Raw genomic sequence first — 19,003 nt, forward strand, 5'->3', positions numbered from 1 at the left:
GCATGTTTTGTTGTTATACTTTGTCAGGGTAATCATGAAGGCCATATAGACCTCCACCGAAAGGGGGAGTAAGAGGGATTAAACTGCTAAGAAAAGTTTTACTTAACACAACCTAGTTACCATGCATCCCAGACAGCATGTCTTGTTGTTATATTTTGTCAGGGTAATCATGCAGGCCATATAGACCTCCCCCGATAGGAGGAGTTACAGGGATGAAAGTGCTAAGAATAGTACTACTTAACACAACCTAGTTACCATGGGTCCCAGACCGCATGTTTTGTTATTATACTTTGTCAGGGTAATCATGCAGGCCATATAGACCTCCCTTCATAGGGGGAGTAACAGGGATTAAAGTTCTAAGAATAGTACTACTTAACACAACCTAGTTACCATGGGTCCCACACCGCATGTTTTGTTGTTATACTTGGTCAGGGTAATCTTGCAGGCCATATAGACCTCCACCGAAAGGGGGAGTAAGAGGGATTAAACTGCTAAGAAAAGTATTACTTAACACAACCTAGTTACCATGGGTCCCAGCCCGCGTGTCTTGTTGTTATACTTTGTCATGGTAATCATGCAGGCCATATAGACCTCCCCTGATAGGAGGAGTTACAGGGCTGAAAGTGCTAAGAATAGTACTACTTAACACAACCTACTTACCATGGGTCCCAGACCGTATGTTTAATTATTATACTTTGTCAGGGTAATTATATATCTAACAAATCTATCTATTTATCTTCTATCGATTCTATCTAACTATCAATCTATGTATATCTATCTATCCTATCTATCTATCTATCTCGTGTCCGGACTGTTTTGAGACAGCCACTTGTGTTTTTGAAAAATTTGAAGTAGGAGGACAGACCAATCATCTTATTCCATCTCCCTGTTCCAAAAATGCAGGCCATATAGACCTCCCCCGATAGGGGGAGTAACAGGTTGTAGTAAACTGCTAAAAATAGTACTACTTAACACACCACGGGTCCCAGACCGCATGTCTTATTGTTATACTCTGTCAGGGAAATTATATATCTTTCAAATATATCTATTTATCTATCAAATCGATCTAACTATCAAACATATCTATCAAATGTATATTGCATCTATTGATCGATGTAATTTATATCTATAGAATGTATATTACATCTTTTGATTGATCTAATTCATATCTATCAAATGAAAACAAAAATGTCAGGGTTTTTGTACTCCCTGAAGAGGTGCGCTCACGGATGGAGAAATGAATGTGAAAAAATGTCCGAAGTAACGGCAGCTCTTCCGAGGATTTCAGATGCGAGGAGGAGATCTATAGTAGAGATAAGAAGGCGCCAAACATAGGGTGATATCGTCACTAACCGGCAATACACTAAGGTAGCAGGCAGATTTATTTAAAATGTCCTTTTAAGGACATTTTAAATAAATTGTTTTTATAGTACCTCGTTGGAGTGGGTCTCCTTTTTACCCCCTATTCTAACCAGCAATTTCCAGTGTTCGTAGTGTATGGGACACCTGTTTTGTCTACACTGTTGCTACTCAGCTCATTCGGAAGCTCAGAAGAAAGGTGTGTGTGCCTAACGGATCGTGATTGGCCAGACGACTCACGTGACCGTTGGAGGCTCGTTGTACGCCATTGTTTGGTCTTCCGGGCGACAGTTGAGGTCCCGGTCTGTGTTACTAGGCACATCGTGGTGCCGCTCTGTTTGTAAGTATTCCATCTGCCTGCTACCTTAGTGTATTGCCGGTTAGTGACGATATCACCCTATGTTTGGCGCCTTCTTATCTCTACTATATATCTATCAAATGTATATTGCATCTTTGGATCGATAACATTCGTATCCATCAAATGGATATTGCATCTATTGATCGATGTAATTCGTATCTATCAAATGTATATTGCATCTATTGATCTATGTAATTTGTATCGATCATATGTATATTGCATCGATTGAGCTATGTAATCTATGTATCTATCTATCAAATCTATCTCGTGGTTGTGCAAATGGACTGTTTGCGGTTGTTAGCGGTGCGTTACACTTGGAGTTTGGTCTGTCACTGTGAAGCGGGTGTAACCCTTACACTACCTGATCGATACGAAATCATAACTGATGTTTTAAAGCACGTTATTGCAAACAATTTAGGAATGTTAGGTGATTTAGGCCCTTTATGGGTTAAAAGCAGAAGCAGACTCTGCATCAACTATGTAATTTTCCATGGGAGTTTTGACATGGATCCCCCTCCAACATGCCACAGTCCTGTTGTTAGTCCCCTTGAAACAACTTTTCCATCACTATTGTGGCCAGAAAGAGACCTTGTAGGTTTTAAAGTTCGCCTGCCTATTGAAGTCAATGGCCGAAATTTTTAAGTTTGCGACATCACTAGTCTGAGATGGAACCTGGCGAATGGAATGACATCGATGCTGGACACCATGTACCCAATCACCTCCATATGTGAGAAATATCGTCATGGATATAGAATCTATTATCGTCCCCAGGAACTCCCCCCTGTTGCTGGGAATCAGGGAGCTCTTTCCTGAGTTTATGTTCCAACCTTGAGATTCAAGTAAAAGAAGAAGGGCCCTCGAGTGATCCCCTCTGTGAGACTGAATGACGGCGCCTGGACTAAGATGCCGTCCAGATAGGACGCCAAAGCAATGTCTCTGAATCTGGCTACTGCAAGTAGCGCCCCCAGAACCTTTGTAAAGACTCTCGGGGCCGTCGCCAAACCAAAGGGAAGGGCCACAAACTGGAAATGTTGGTCCAGAAACGCAAATCTCAGGAACCTGAAGTGATTCCTGTGAATCGGCACATGAAGGTAGGCATCCCTCAAGTCTATTGTCGTCATGAACTGACCCTCTTGAACTAGGGGCAGAATAGATCTGATTGTTTCCATTTTGGTCCAGAAACGCAAATCTCAGGAACCTGAAGTGATTCCTGTGAATCGGCACATGAAGGTAGGCATCCTTCAAGTCTATTGTCATCATGAACTGACCCTCTTGAACTAGGGGCAGAATAGATCTGATCATTTCCATTTTGAACGATGGAACAGCCAGAAATTTGTTTAAACATTTTAGGTCTAGAATCTGGAGGAACGTGCCCTCCTTCTTTGGGACCACGAAAAGGTTTGAATAGTACCCTAGACCCCTTTCTGCTGGGGGTACTGGTCCAAGAGAAGAGAGATCCCTCACACATTCTAGAAAGGCTTCTCTCTTTTCCGGTCTAGAAGACAGATTTGACAGGAGGAATCTGCCCCTGGGCAGATGAGATCTGAACCTTATCCTGTATCCCTGGGCGACAACCTCCAGAACCCAAGGGTCCTGAACATCCTGCAACCAGGCCTCTGAGAAGAGAGATATCTGCCCCCTACTTGGTCCGGAGACTGGTCAGGGGCCGCCCCTTCATGCCGACTTTGTTTGGGTGGGCTTCTTGTTCTGCTTGGACTTATTCCAAGACTGAGTTGACTTCCAAGTACCCTTGGACTGATCTGCTTTAGCGGCGGACTGCTGACATTGGGCATTGTCCACATAAAAGGGACGAAAAGTAGATCTCTTGGGCTTAACCTTCTTATCCTGCGGTAGGAAAGTACCCTTGCCTCCCGTAACCGTGGATATGATTGAGTTCAATCCTGGACTGAACAGGATCTTTCCTTGAAAGGGAAGGGATAGCAGTCTGGACTTAGAGGTCATGTCAGCAGACCACGACTTTAGCCACAGAGCCCTGCGGGCTAGTACGGAAAAACCTGATACCTTAGCATTCAGGTGAATAATTTGCATATTGGCATCACAAATAAAAGAATTAGCGACCCTTAAGGCCTTAATTCTATCCGGTATCTCGTCGAGGAGAGTCTCCCTCTCAACCATGTCAGACAGAGATTCGCACCAATATGTCGCAGCTCCGGACACCGTGGCTACCGCCGCTGCCGACTGAAAAACAAACCCGTTTGTTGAAACATCTTCCTTAATATGTTTTCTGTTTTTTATCCATGGGCTCTTTAAACGACGAACTTTCCTCAAGAGGAATCATCATCCGCTTTGTGAGTGTAGAGATAGCACCATCCACCTTAGGGACAGTCCCCCATAGCCCGAGCTGAGAGTCCGGGACGGGGAACAGTTTCTTAAAGGAAGAAGAAGGGCAAAAGGAAGAACCTAATCTCTCCCATTCATTCTTAATAATGTTAGCCATCTTAACAGGAACCGGGAAGGTCTGATGCACCACCCTGTCCTCATATACTTTATCAAGCTCAGGAATCGAATTGTTCCTCCGGTAGTTTTGGTAGTTTTGGTTCCGGAACCTCGAGGGTAGCAAGCACCTGCTTCAACAAAAAGCGCAAATTTTCTATTCTAAACCTAAAGTCAGGCTCCTCAGGAGTTGGAGCTTTAGAAGAACCCAGAAGGAACATCGTCCAAAGAGTCGGAGTCATCCTCGTCAGCAGATAATCTTTCGGAAATATCCATTTTACCTTACGCTTGTGCTTGGCAGAACGTGGTAAAACACTAATCACCTTAGAGACTGTCATTTGCAGTTGATCCGCAAAATCTGATGGCCAACGGATCTCTCCCGTAGGAGAAATAGTCATGCCCTGTGGCGCTGCATGTGTACTCGGAGATGAATATAGGGAATGCACCTCACGGGACACGGAACCCTCAGAGATGGACAGCTCAGTAGTACTAGACATCCTTTTCTTTCTAGATGTTGTGACTTTATCAAGGCATGTGGAACATAGTTGAGCAGGCGGATCTACCGGAATCTCCTAACAATAAACACAATTACTAGACTTAGTAATTACTAGACTTAGTTAAAGTTAACGTGTCAGAGTCCTCCATAGCTTACGGCTTTATTACAGACTAGTTATAACATATAAAAAATGGCACCTTTATAACCTCCAATGGCTGAGGCACTCACTACCTCCTATGACCCGGACTACAGAAACCGTTACGTCTCCTGCACCACCAGTCAAGTAAGGAAGCCTATTAGGCCACACCCGATCAGAAGGAATGTTTTGCAGGACCGCCCATGCACTAGGAAGAAAATGCGCCAAATCTGCTGTGCAAATACTTCCGGAATGAAACTAAAGTCCACCCATTGCCAGAGACTCATCTCACACATATCGCAGCAATGACGCAATAAACAATATTATGTATAAACCCCCCTGTTCAATAATCCCCCTACCAGGGATATGAACCCTTGATTCTATAAAGATAAAAGGTATCACACTGTGACCCTGTCTTCTGCATTATCATTATGGATATAAAAAATGAAACAATCTTACCAGAATCTATGCCGTGGAACAGGAACACGGCCTCTCAAGTGTGACAGTGTAATAGCATTGCTCCTGACATGGACTTGAGTGTAGAAAGTAGGTAGCGTAGTCAACGCTGATTGCTTATTGAGCTGTTAAAATGAGTCAAAATGATTGCTCAGAAAGACTCTCCCTGCATCTCCAGACTCTAACTTTCACCGAAGCTCTCACTGAGAGGCTGACAAGACTACTTAAAACTTCAGTCCCATTCCGAAGAGTACTACCCTCCAAAAGAGACTACTCTGAATCTTCCGACACTTCTCTACCAACCTCATGTGACGAAAGGCAAAGAATGACTGGGGGATGAGGGAAGTGGGGGAGGTATTTAAGCCTTTGGCTGGGGTGTCTTTGCCTCCTCCCCACAAGTAATGAATGAAGCTGTGGACTCTCCTCCCCTTTAGATGGAAATCAGCTATTTTGCTACAAAATAAAAAAAAATCCCCCCTAACATTACAAACCCCCACCCCACAAACCCACAAAATTAAAAAAACCTAACTAAAAAAACCTAATCTACCCATTGCCCTGAAAAGGGCATTTGCATGGGCATTGTCCTTAAAAGGGCATTCAGCTCTTTTGCTGCCCTTAAAAGGACATTCAGTTCTTTTAAGATTGCCCATTAGCCCTAATCTAAAAAAAACACTTCACTTGTAGATTAATTTAATCAGGATAAAGTGATTTTTCAAAGCAAAATACAAAGAGAGAGTGATTTTTAATGGCTCAACGGGAGATTCCATTAAGGCATCCAATACACGCTGTAGATCCCATGAGGGAACATGAAACTTAGACAGAGGCTGAGGGGTAGATATAACAAGAGCTAAATGGCCCTTGTTCCCACGCGAGCCTTCAGGCTCGCCGGAAACAGCAGTAATGAAGGCCGCTGCTCCATAACTTGTCAGCTGTCTCTGAGGCTGCAGTCTTCAATCTGCCCAATCCTATACGATCGGGCTGATTGACACCCCCAATGGGCCGCGAATCTGCAGGGGGGCGGCATTGCACAAGCAGTTCCGATTAACTGCTTGTGCAATGATAAATGCAGACAGCGTATGCTGTCGGCATTCAGTGATGTCTGTCGGGCATGATACGCTACAGCGTATCATGTCAGACAGACATTGGTAAATCTACCACTGTGTATGAGATAATGATAAAAGAACTGTATCACTACTGGATCCTTAGCCCAACAAATTCCTGATACTGCAGATACTTCCATTGTAGCTAAAGAAAAACCCTATTGAAAACCATCATGAAGAAACTTCAGAAGATGACATAGCTTAAAACATTCTGTAGAAAATGTATTCCTTAACATCTATGCTTAGTATATATTCCATATCCTATAGTAAGCTTTATAAATAGACAGTTTCCTTGCCTGTAAAGTGTATGGATCACTATAGAAGGGATATTCAGCTTACTAAGGCTTGCCCATTCACCATGCCACACAATGTAACTTGCCCCGTCCAGGTAGTGTAACCACTGTTCCTTTAACTTTAAACTTGTGAACTATACTTCCAGAGGTGTCTCTAGGAACATTCAGCGTCTTCACTATTTTTTTGCATCCTGTTCCTTGTTTGTGAAGGACGATGATCTCTTCTCTTAACTTTTTGGACCATTCTTTTGACTTATTTCTAACATTCAGTCAAATGTGACACTCAACAAACCTCTAGCCAGTTCAGGTATTTCATGTGTTCTAGCTGGTGCAACTAATGAAGCACTTGATTAATTGCATCAGGTGTGCTTGAGACAATACCTGTTTTGCATATTTGTGCTGTTGTGAGGGATTCTATTCAGGTGGTTGAATAATTTTGAGACTGCAGAATACATTAAAAGTTGCATTTAATTTTGCTTTATTCTTTTGGTATCTTTTATTGAAGAAGCAGCAATGCACTCCTGGGAGCTTGCTGAACACATTTGTAAGTCAATGAAAATGGACATACAAGTTTAGCCACCAATTAGCAGCTAGCTCTAACCTCCCAAGCCTATCTAGATATGCTTTTCAGCAAAGGATACCAAGAGAATGGAGCAAATTAGAGAATTGATGTCCATTGGAAAAAAGTTTTAAAATTGTATGCTCTATCTGAAACATAAAAGAAAAATTGGGGGTTTCATGTCCCATAATGCCTCTTTAAATTCAGAATGTTAGACTTTTTATTCCATATACATAAATTATATTAAATTATAATATATTACATAATTCTATTTACTTTCTTGGTTTCTTGCTTTTAAATTATTGTTTTTATTCATATCTTATCAGGTTTGTTTAATCTTTGCTTGGTTAATTTTTAGCTCAAACCAATAAAGTTATTGAAGAAAAAAAAAAAAGAGCCGTAGACAGGCGTGACAAAAAGCATCCAAAAAAAAAAGATAGATACAGCAGCTGCTGTCTGGCTAAGGAACACTGACATTGTCTGCCTCCTAACCTCGTATAATCAACGTGCTGTACACTTGAACAACATAATAGCTGGGCTGGAGAATAACCCTTATACTGGAGATTTCTATGATAAACGATAAGTTAAGGTAATATATTTATACTTTTTTCCTTGATATTGTTTATAGTAGCTTTAATAAAAAAATTATATTTGCTATATAGCACTTAGGTTACACGATCTAAAAATCAATGCTGCATTCCTCATTTATTGTAAGCTATTAACATAATGGCTGCCATACAGGGCTGATATAAAATATGCTGCAGCACTCTGGGACAGCCAAAGAGTTAAAGCATTTGCCATGCCTTGCAAATTAGTTATTTATCCTTTTTTATAGGTCATGCAAAACGCTGCAGTTGCATATCCATCCTATATGTTAGTAGATAAATGCATAGGACTCAGTGGGAGGAATTTTTTAAATGATAGATGGGGGCATGTTAAACATCTTAAAGAATCTCTTCATTTTGGTATTGTGATGTATCGATGTGAAACAGTAAGGGGCTGCTGTCTGCAAAAAGAACTCACGCTATGCAAAATCTTACTCCTTCTGCTAGATAATTAATTATTGAAACCATACAGTGTCCCTGTTAGCAGCATGTGTACAGCAGGAAAAAAACTGCTAACCATTGGTTCATAAAGAGGGTACCAACTAGGCCATGCACTGTTGCCAAGCAACAGCAAATGCCTGCTTTTGAATAGCAAATTCCTATAAAACCACTGTGTATTTCTGGAATCTTTGCATTTCAAAGAAGATATGCAAAATGGGGAGAGGTAAAAGTAAGAGGTAAGTATCAGTCTTTTACTGTTAAGTTTCATTTTAAAATGTTACATTTTCCTCAAAAATCATATACTAAGGACCAGCTGATGAAGATAGAAATGCAGATTACATAATATATAAATATTATTATACCATAAAATATTATAAATCTGGTGTGTTTCTTATTGCATTATACATGTAACTGTTTGTATTCAATAATATATTGGTCATATACCCCCCACACACATATTTATAGAAAATCCAAAATGCATCTATGAAGGTTGGAGATTAATTTAAAGGGACACTGAACCCACATTTTTTCTTTCGTGATTCAGATAGAGCATGCAATTTTAAACAACTTTCTAATTTACTCCTATTATCAATTTTTCTTTGTTCTCTTGCTTTCTTTATTTGAAAAAGAAGGTATCTAAGCTATTTTTTTATTCAGACCCATGGAAAGCACTTGTTTATTTGGTAGGTGAATTTACCCATCAATCAGCAAGAACAACACAGTGGGGGGGTAGTTATCAAGCCGTCAACCTCAAATACGCTGCGTATTCCGCAGCGTATTTGTGGCGAGGCTGATACGCCTTAGTTATCAAAGGCTCGAGACCGGCAAAAGTAGAATTTTGTGACGTCAGCTTCGATCCGCCGGACTCAGTCCGACACAGATCGATTCTTACGTCACTCCAGATGTTCCGCACACAAGTGCGGCACATTCTCACTACTTTTGCTAGCTATCAAAAAACTAGCAGGTACGCTCGGCACTTTTACGGCCCAGCGTACCTGGTTTTCAAAGCGCCAGCCTGGAGGCGGCGGATCCCATAGGAATCAATGGGAGTCTGACCATAGCGAAAGTACAAGTTCGCTGCTGACAGACATCCCATTGATTTCTATGGGAGCTGTCTACACCTAACACCCTAACATGTACCCCGAGTCTAAACACCACTAATCTGACCCCCCCTACACCGCCGCAACTAAATAAAGTTATTACCCCCTAAACCGCCGCTCCCGGAGCCCACCGCAAGCTACTCTATACATATTAACCCCTAAACCGCCGCTCCCGGAGCCCACCGCAACTATAATAAATGTATTAACCCCTAACCCGCCGCTCCCTGAACCCGCCGCAACCTATATTAAATGTATTAACCCCTATCCTGCCCCCCCTACACCGTCGCCACCTATAATACATTTATTAACCCCTAATCTGCCCCCCCTACACCGTCGCCACCTATAATAAATTTATTAACCCCTATCCTGCCCCCCACTACGCCGCCGCCACTGTAATAAAATGATTAACCCCTAAACCTAACCCTAACGCCCCCTAACTTAAATATTAATTAAATAAATCTAAATAAATTAACTCTTATTAACTAAATGAATCCTATTTAAAACTAAATACTTACCTTTAAAATAAACCCTAATATAGCTACAATATAAATAATAATTATATTCTAGCTATCTTAGGATTTATTTTTATTTTACAGGTACCTTTCAATTTATTTTAACCATGTACAATAGCTATTAAATAGTTATTAACTATTTAATAGCTTACCTAGCTAAAATAAAGAGAAATGTACCTGTGAAATAAATCCTAACCTAAGTTACAATTACACCTAACACTACACTATACTTTAATAAATTATTCCTATTTAAAAATAAATACTTACCTGTAAAATAAACCCTAAGATAGCTACAATGTAATTAATAATTATATTATAGCTATCTTAGGATTTATATTTATTTTACAGGTAACTTTGTATTTATTTTAGCTAGTTAGAATAGTTATTAAATTGTTATTAACTATTTAATAACTACCTAGCTAAAAGAAATACAAAATTACCTGTAAAATAAATCCTAACTTAAGTTACAATTAAACCTAATACTACACTATCATTAAATTAACTAAATAAACTACCTACAAAGAACTACAATGAAATACAATTACATAAACTAACTAAAGTACAAAAAATAAAAAAAGCTAAGTTACAAAAAATAAAAAATTAAGTTACAAACATGTTAAAAATATTACAACAATTTTAAGCTACTTACACCTAATCTAAGCCCCCTAATAAAATAACAAACCCCCCCAAAATAAAAAAAATCCCTACCCTATTCTAAATTACATAAATTTCAAAGCTCTTTTACCTTACCAGCCCTTAAAAGGGCCATTTGTGGGGGCATGCCCCAAAAAGTTCAGCTCTTTTGCCTGTAAAATAAAAATACAACCCCCCCCCCAACATTAAAACCCACCACCCACATACCCCTAATCTAACCCAAACCCCCCTTACAAAAACCTAACACTAATCCCCTGAAGATCATCCTACCTTGAGTCGTCTTCACTCAGCCGAGCCACCGATGGAACTGAAGAGGACATCCGGAGCGGAAGAAGTTAATCCTCCAAGCGGCGCTGAAGAAATCTTCCATCCGATGAAGTCATCATCCAGGCGGCGCTGAAGAAGTCTTCGATCCGGCCGATGTCATCTTCAAAGAGGCGCTGAAGAGGTCTTCTATCCGGGCGAAGTCATCTTCCAAGCCGGGTCTTCAATCTTCCTTCCGCCGACGCGGAACCACCTTCTTCACCGACGGACTACGACGTCAGCCAATCAGATTGAGCTCGCATTCTATTGGCTGTTCCGATCAGCCAATAGAATGCGAGCTCAATCTGATTGGCTGATTGGATCAGCCAATCGGATTGAACTTGAATCTGATTGGCTGATTCCATCAGCCAATCAGATTTTCCTACCTTAATTCCGATTGGCTGATAGAATCCTATCAGCCAATCGGAATTGAGGGGACGCCATCTTGGATGACGTCCCTTAAAGGAGCCGTCATTCGTCGTAGTCCGTCGGTGAAGAAGGTGGTTCCGCGTCGGCGGAAGGAAGATTGAAGACCCGGCTTGGAAGATGACTTCGCCCGGATAGAAGACCTCTTCAGCGCCTCTTTGAAGATGACATCGGCCGGATCGAAGACTTCTTCAGCGCCGCCTGGATGATGACTTCATCGGATGGAAGATTTCTTCAGCGCCGCTTGGAGGATTAACTTCTTCCGCTCCGGATGTCCTCTTCAGTTCCATCGGTGGCTCGGCTGAGTGAAGACGACTCAAGGTAGGATGATCTTCAGGGGATTAGTGTTAGGTTTTTGTAAGGGGGGTTTGGGTTAGATTAGGGGTATGTGGGTGGTGGGTTTTAATGTTGGGGGGGGGGTTGTATTTTTATTTTACAGGCAAAAGAGCTGAACTTTTTGGGGCATGCCCCCACAAATGGCCCTTTTAAGGGCTGGTAAGGTAAAAGAGCTTTGAAATTTATGTAATTTAGAATAGGGTAGGGATTTTTTTTATTTTGGGGGGGTTTGTTATTTTATTAGGGGGCTTAGATTAGGTGTAAGTAGCTTAAAATTGTTGTAATATTTTTAACATGTTTGTAACTTAATTTTTTATTTTTTGTAACTTAGCTTTTTTTATTTTTTGTACTTTAGTTAGTTTATGTAATTGTATTTCATTGTAGTTCTTTGTAGGTAGTTTATTTAGTTAATTTAATGATAGTGTAGTATTAGGTTTAATTGTAACTTAAGTTAGGATTTATTTTACAGGTAATTTTGTATTTCTTTTAGCTAGGTAGTTATTAAATAGTTAATAACTATTTAATAACTATTCTAACTAGCTAAAATAAATACAAAGTTACCTGTAAAATAAATATAAATCCTAAGATAGCTATAATATAATTATTAATTACATTGTAGCTATCTTAGGGTTTATTTTACAGGTAAGTATTTATTTTTAAATAGGAATAATTTATTAAAGTATAGTGTAGTGTTAGGTGTAATTGTAACTTAGGTTAGGATTTATTTCACAGGTACATTTCTCTTTATTTTAGCTAGATAAGCTATTAAATAGTTAATAACTATTTAATAGCTATTGTACATGGTTAAAATAAATTGAAAGGTACCTGTAAAATAAAAATAAATCCTAAGATAGCTAGAATATAATTATTATTTATATTGTAGCTATATTAGGGTTTATTTTAAAGGTAAGTATTTAGTTTTAAATAGGATTCATTTAGTTAATAAGAGTTAATTTATTTAGATTTATTTAATTAATATTTAAGTTAGGGGGGCGTTATGGTTAGGGTTAGACTTAGGTTTAGGGGTTAATAATTTTATTACAGTGGCGGCGGCGTAGTGGGGGGCAGGATAGGGGTTAATAAATTTATTATAGGTTGCGGCGGGTTCATGGAGCGGCGGTTTAGGGGTTAAACTATTTATTTAGTTGCGGAGAGGTGCGGGATCAGCAGGATAGGGGTTAATAATTTTATAATAGAGGGCGACGGTATAGGGGGGCAGGATAGGGGTTACTAGGTATAATGTAGGTGGCAGCGGTGTCCGGGAGCGGCGGTTTAGGGGTTAATACATTTATAAGACTTGCGGCGGGGTCTAGGAGCGGCGGTTTAGGGGTTAATACATTTATAAGACTTGCGGCGGGGTCTAGGAGCGGCGGTTTAGGGGTTAATACATTTATAAGACTTGCGGCGGGGTCTAGGAGCGGCGGTTTAGGGGTTAATACATTTATAAGACTTGCGGCGGGGTCTAGGAGCGGCGGTTTAGGGGTTAATACATTTATAAGACTTGCGGCGGGGTCTAGGAGCGGCGGTTTAGGGGTTAGTAACTTTATTTAGTTGCGGGGGCCTCCGGGGGCGCCGGTATAGGGGGTAGAACAGTGTAGTTTAGTGTGAGTGCTTAGTGACAGGCTAGCAATAAAGCTGGGAAAAAGCCGAAGGGCAGCGAGATCGGATGAGTGATAACTGTCACAGTCCGCTGCTCATCGCCCCGCGGCTTTTTGACAGCTTTATTTGATAACTTAGGCGAACGTATTCAAGGTCCGCGGCGGCGAAGGTAGGCGAGCTTAGGCGGACGTATTGGGCCGGCGAAGCCAGAAAAGTAGACGGCTTGATAAGTAGCCCCCAGTGTGTTCACCAAAAATGGGCCGACATCTAAACTTACATTCTTGCATTTCAAATAAAGATACAAAGATAATGAAAAGAATTTGATAATAGGAGTACATTAGAAAGTTGCTTAAAATTGCATGCTCTACCTGAATCACAATAGAAAAAAATTGGGTTCAGTGTCCCTTTAAGAGACAAATATAACAAAGGTTGTAGGTCTTCCAAAGAGCTTGTGGCATATTTTATTGTAGTTTTTGCATCCTATTTCATGCTAGATAGTGTGTTAGATATCATTCTAAATCCATCAAAAGGGACTATGATTTGGGAGATTATACAGATTGTTACATAATTTTTTGTAGAATTTGATATTATTTATTTTCACTTCCTAAGCTTTTAATACATTGGAGGTCCCCCGTGCACAACTGCAAATCTAAAGAGACCTGTGAGCAATTGAAGGCGTATGGCATCTTGATCTGTTAATACATTACATAAATTAATACATTAAAGATTAGAACATTCTTCTAAAATACTTTTTTTTCTCTGTAACTGGTACAAAAATAACTAACTTTCTTGTACAGTTGCATTTTTTATAGTAACAAATATTTTTTATGTTTTTATAAACATTTTTTTCACTGAAACCATCACCTGCTGTAAAGAAAAAAGAACAAGTGACAGATGCCGTGAAATTATTTTTTGTCAATGAACATTTATGGTTGCATTACTTATGTATGTTAAACAGTATTCTGCATACAATATTTTCAAGTGTGCACAAGCTTCCTTAAAGGATCACTCAATGCAGTAGAATTGCATAATTAAAGGGACATTAAACACTTTGAGATGGTAATATAAAATGATAAATTGTATATATAAAACAACTCTGCATATAATTTCATCATTTATTTTTTCCTATTTGCCTGTAATTCCATTCTTAAATTGTAAGCTTTTCAGTTCCTGTTAGAAATGGAAGTGCAGAACACTGTTAAATCCAGCACAACCATTGGCTGCACACTCTAATGACCTATGTATAACTGTCCCTAATTGGCTACAGCAGAGAAGGTAACACAAGTTACAACATGGCAGCTCCCAGTGTTTTATGGACACTAAAACTTTACACTTATTTTGTCACTTTTTAAACAACTAATGAAACTTTAAAAAATACATCTACATGTTAGTCATGGACTAATCTTTTCTTTGAATGCATCATTCTATCTAGCATGTATTTAGTGTTTAATGTCCCTTTAACAAGTGCACAATAAAAAGACATTGGGGCATATTTATCAAGCTCTTTATGCCTTCAGGCTCGCCAGAAACACAAGTTGTGAAGCAGCGGTCTAAAGAACGCTGCTCCATAACCTGTCCGCCTGCTCTGAGGCGGCCGACAGACATTGCCGGAAATCAACCCCACCCAATATGATCGGGTTGATTGACACCCCTTGCTAGCAGCCGATTGGCTGCAAATCTGCAGGGGGCGGTATTGCACCAGCAGTTCACAAGAACTTCTGGTGCAATGATAAATGCCGACAGTGTATGCTGTCAGCATTTATCGATGTGCAGCGGAAATTATCCGCAATATTGGATCATGTCCGCTCGCACTTTCTTAAATAGGCCCCAGAGATTTAACACCTACTTTGAATATCAAATAAGCAGTAGATATTTTTCTGACAAATCTTGTTTTTCCTATTTTTCGGCCCCCTGTATCATGTGGCAGTCATCAGCCAATCACAGACTAGTATACGTATACCCTGTGAGCTTGTGCACATGCTCAGTAGGATCTTGTTCCCCAGAAAGTGTGAATATAAAAAGACTGTGCAATATTTGATAATGGAAGTAAATTGGAAAATTTCTTAAAACTGTAAGCTCTTCCTGATTCATAAAAGATCCTTTTGACTTGAGTGTCCCTTCTATGCTTTTCAGTATAGTGTCTGCTCTATTAGTGTAAGTATAAAAATGTGAAATATCAGGGCTGAAGAAGCAGCTTCAGGGCTCAAGTGTTGCACGTTTTTCACGAGCGGGCCTGAAATGTTAATCACCCCCCCCCCCATGATTCAGATAGATAACACAATTTTAAAAAATATTTCAATTTACTGTGATCAGCAAATTTGCTTTGTTCTCTTGGTATTCTTTGCTGAAGAAGCAGCAATGCACTACTGGAGCTAGCTGAATACATGCGGTAAGCCAAAGACAAGATTTATATGTGTGCAGCCACCAATTATCAGCTAGCTCCCAGTAGTGCTTTGCTGCTGCTTAACCCACCTATGTATTTTTTCAATAAAGGATAGCAAGAAAGCAACGCAAATTAGATAATACAAGTAAATTGGAAAGATGTTTAAAATTGCATGCTCCATTTGAATAGAAAAATACAAATTTGGGGTTTCATATCCCTTTGAGTAGCTGCAGTCTTAAGGCCTGGTCATAATTGACAGGGATTATTGACAAGCCCTGCTCTTTAGCAATAGGGTGCTGCCTGCTTGCTGCTGTGCCAGACAGATAATGTTTCCTGAAAGGAACATTATCTCTCCTGGAGTATGATAAATGGGGGTCTTAGTTTCTTAACATTCCTTAAGTTTTCTGTAAAATTCTTATTTAAAGTATGCAGGGTAAATTACAATACAAAGCATATTTTATTTTTCTACTGTAAAATGAGTCTCACAGTATTAACAAGTGGGCTGATCTGGTGTGTTAACTGGGCACAACTAAAGTTTTGTCACAGGTTTTATCATATTCTCTAAGTAGGTTACAACTGAGTGTCCTGTGTTTCTCACGAACTGTAAGCTGGAGATTTTATCTTAAAATATATAGGGCCAGATTACAAGTTGAGTGCAAAATATAGCTTCAGCGAAAGCGATATTTGTGCTCAACTTAGTTATACAAGCACACAAATGTGCGCTGGAATTACAAGTGAGTTGCAATGCACACGGAAGCAGTGATCACGAGAGCGTGCTTCCATAGACATGGCATGAGAACTAGAGCAGCAAAAGGGGTAAGTCACGCATCGATGGGTAGCGATAGCAATAATGAGCCACTTGTTTGCGGGCACAAGATAAATTAGTGCTCCACTTGTAATATAGCCCCTAATGCACTAAAGACAGAAAAGGCATGTCTGTGAGACTAGAAGCAAATGCAAGGTAATATACACTGAAAAGAGCATAATCTGATTGTATGTGTTTCATTCTGTTACATTCACTCTCCGCTGTGAGATTCTGCATTCCAGGGAGTTTGTTTTACGTTTTATAGCTGGCACCCTCTACATTCAGCCCCTTTTTTAGAGAACCGAGTGAGGCCTTCCCATGCATGGGTCAGTGTGATCCATGCCAGGGAATTTTAGATAATCAGTCCATAAATGAGAAGCACAAAAAATGTTAAAGGGACATTGTAGTGTAACATTTTTCTCCCCTTTTTTTTTTATATAAATGATCCATTTTTCCATGCTGAAGTTTATTAAATTGTTTACAAATAGCTTATTTATTTTTATTTCGAAATAGTTTATTTTTTGGCTAACAAATTTAAATCTAGCCAATAGGATAATAGTTTCTTTCTTCTGGCCGATTTGAATTTGTCAGCCAATAGATAGACTTTATATTCTATGAGGATTCATAGGATCCATTTATTTAGGTAGGAGCCCATTACCCAGATATTAGGTTTTTACATTAGGAGTAGAAGAACGACATTCACATTTAGGCCTTATATTGTCCTATCATAACTCCCTTTACATATTATCATATTCTAACAACTGCTAGTGTCTTGGTACTTTTAAATTGTGTGTGACCCTATTTTTATAAACATTTGAATAAATGTTAAGTTTTAACTCTTTCTGGAAACGTCTGCCTACTAGTCTGGGTCTAGAGTGCTATATGTGCATACATTTGTGTGGAATTTCTTCTATGTTCCATTTTTTGTTCTGATTTGAATTTTATGCATAAACACCATTTCCTCCAAAATCATTTTTTACTAGGTATATGATACCTACAATTGGATTACTAATTTGGGGGGAAAGCCTTAACAGTGCCATTGTTTGTTTGTCTTTGTAAATGCACCATATTATTTGGTGAGGTTATGTGTTTAGTTTTAGGGTTATACAAATAGTAAGTTTTTTCAATGTCCCTTTAAGACTGGTGACTTATTTAGAATATGATTATAACACTTCTGTTTTCAGTTGCTACTTTTTTGTATACCTTGATGCTCAGAAATCTACTCAGAGTTCTTTTGTATCTACAGCACAACAGTTCTCGCCTAATAAAAAGATTGGAACAGCTAATAGAATGCAAGCTCAATCCTATTGGCTGATTGGATCAGACAATAGGATTGAAGCTCAATCCTATTGGCTGATTGCATCAGCCAATAGGATTTTTTCACCTTTAATTCCGATTGGCTTATAGAATTCTATCAGCCAATCGGAATTCAAGGGACTCCATCTTGGATGACGTCATTTAAAGGAACCTTCAGTGTACGGCTGGGACCGTATGCAGAAGATGCTCCGCACCAGATGTCTTGAAGATGGAGCCGCTCCGTGTCGGAAGGATGAAGATAGAAGATGCCATCTGTATGAAGACTTCTGCCCCTCTGGAGGACCACTTCTTGCGGCTTGATGAGGATGGATGTCCGGTCGTCAAAAACTGTAAGTTGATTTTTGGGGGTTAGTGTTTTTTTTAAGGGCTTATTGGGTGGGTTTTATTTTTAGTTTAGGGTTTGGGCAAAGAAAAAGAGCTAAATGCCCTTTTAAGGGCAATGCCCATCCAAATGCCCTTTTCAGGGCAATGGGGAGCTTAGGTTTTTTAGATAGGATTTTATTTGGGGGGTTTGGTTGTGTGGGTTGTGGGTTTTACTGTTGGGGGGTTGTTTGTATTTTTTTTACAAGTAAAAGAGCTGATTTCTACCTAGTTAAAATAAATACAAACTTAGCTGTGAAATAAAAATAAAACCTAAGTTAGCTACAATGTAACTATTAGTTATATTGTAGCTAGCTTAGGGTTTATTTTATAGGTAAGTATTTAGTTTTAAATTGGAATTATTTAGGTAATAATAGTAATTTTTATTTAGATTTATTTTAATTATATTAAAGATAGGGGTTAGGGTTAGACTTAGGGTTAGGTTTAGGAGTTAATAACTTTAGTAGCGGCGGTGACGTTGAGGGCAACATATTAGGGGTTAATAATATTTAACTAGTGTTTGCGATACGGGAGTACGGCGGTTTAGGGGTTAATATGTTTATTATAGTGGCGCCGATGTCCGGAGCGGCAGATTATGGGTTAATAATTTTATTTTAGTGTTTGCGATGCGGGAGGGCCTCGGTTTGGGGGTTAACAGGTAGTTTATGGGTGTTAGTTTACTTTGTAACACTTTAGTTAAGAGTTTTATGATACAGATTTATAACATAAAACCCATAACTACTGACTTTCAGTTTACGGTACGGATCTTGACAGTATAGGCTGTACTGCTCACTTTTTGGCCGGACAGGCAAACTTGTAATACCGGCACTATGGAAGTCCCATTGAAAAAGGACTTTTTGAAAGGTGCGGTAGTTAAGTTGCGTTAGGGCCAAAAAAGTGTGGGGTACAGTTTTACCTGCAAGACTCGTAATACCAGCGGTAGTGAAAAAG

At 39.5% G+C, this 19,003-nt stretch overlaps 1 protein-coding gene across 2 annotated transcripts in view; it reads left to right on the forward strand.

Annotated features, from left to right (window-relative positions):
* The first annotated feature begins 7,678 nt into the window (after window positions 1-7,678).
* Window positions 7,679-19,003, forward strand: part of PKIA (cAMP-dependent protein kinase inhibitor alpha) — a 136,184-nt gene continuing 124,859 nt past the window's right edge. Inside the window, exon 1 of one of the 2 annotated variants that reach the window (XM_053715151.1) lies at window positions 7,679-7,800. The gene's annotated coding sequence lies outside the window, so the exon portion shown is untranslated. The remainder of the gene's footprint in view (window positions 7,801-19,003) is intronic. The other variant, XM_053715150.1, reaches the window with a different exon arrangement.

The sequence above is a fragment of the Bombina bombina genome, chromosome 5 (genome assembly GCF_027579735.1).
Source record: "Bombina bombina isolate aBomBom1 chromosome 5, aBomBom1.pri, whole genome shotgun sequence".
In the NCBI taxonomy this organism is placed as follows: Eukaryota; Metazoa; Chordata; class Amphibia; order Anura; family Bombinatoridae; genus Bombina; species Bombina bombina.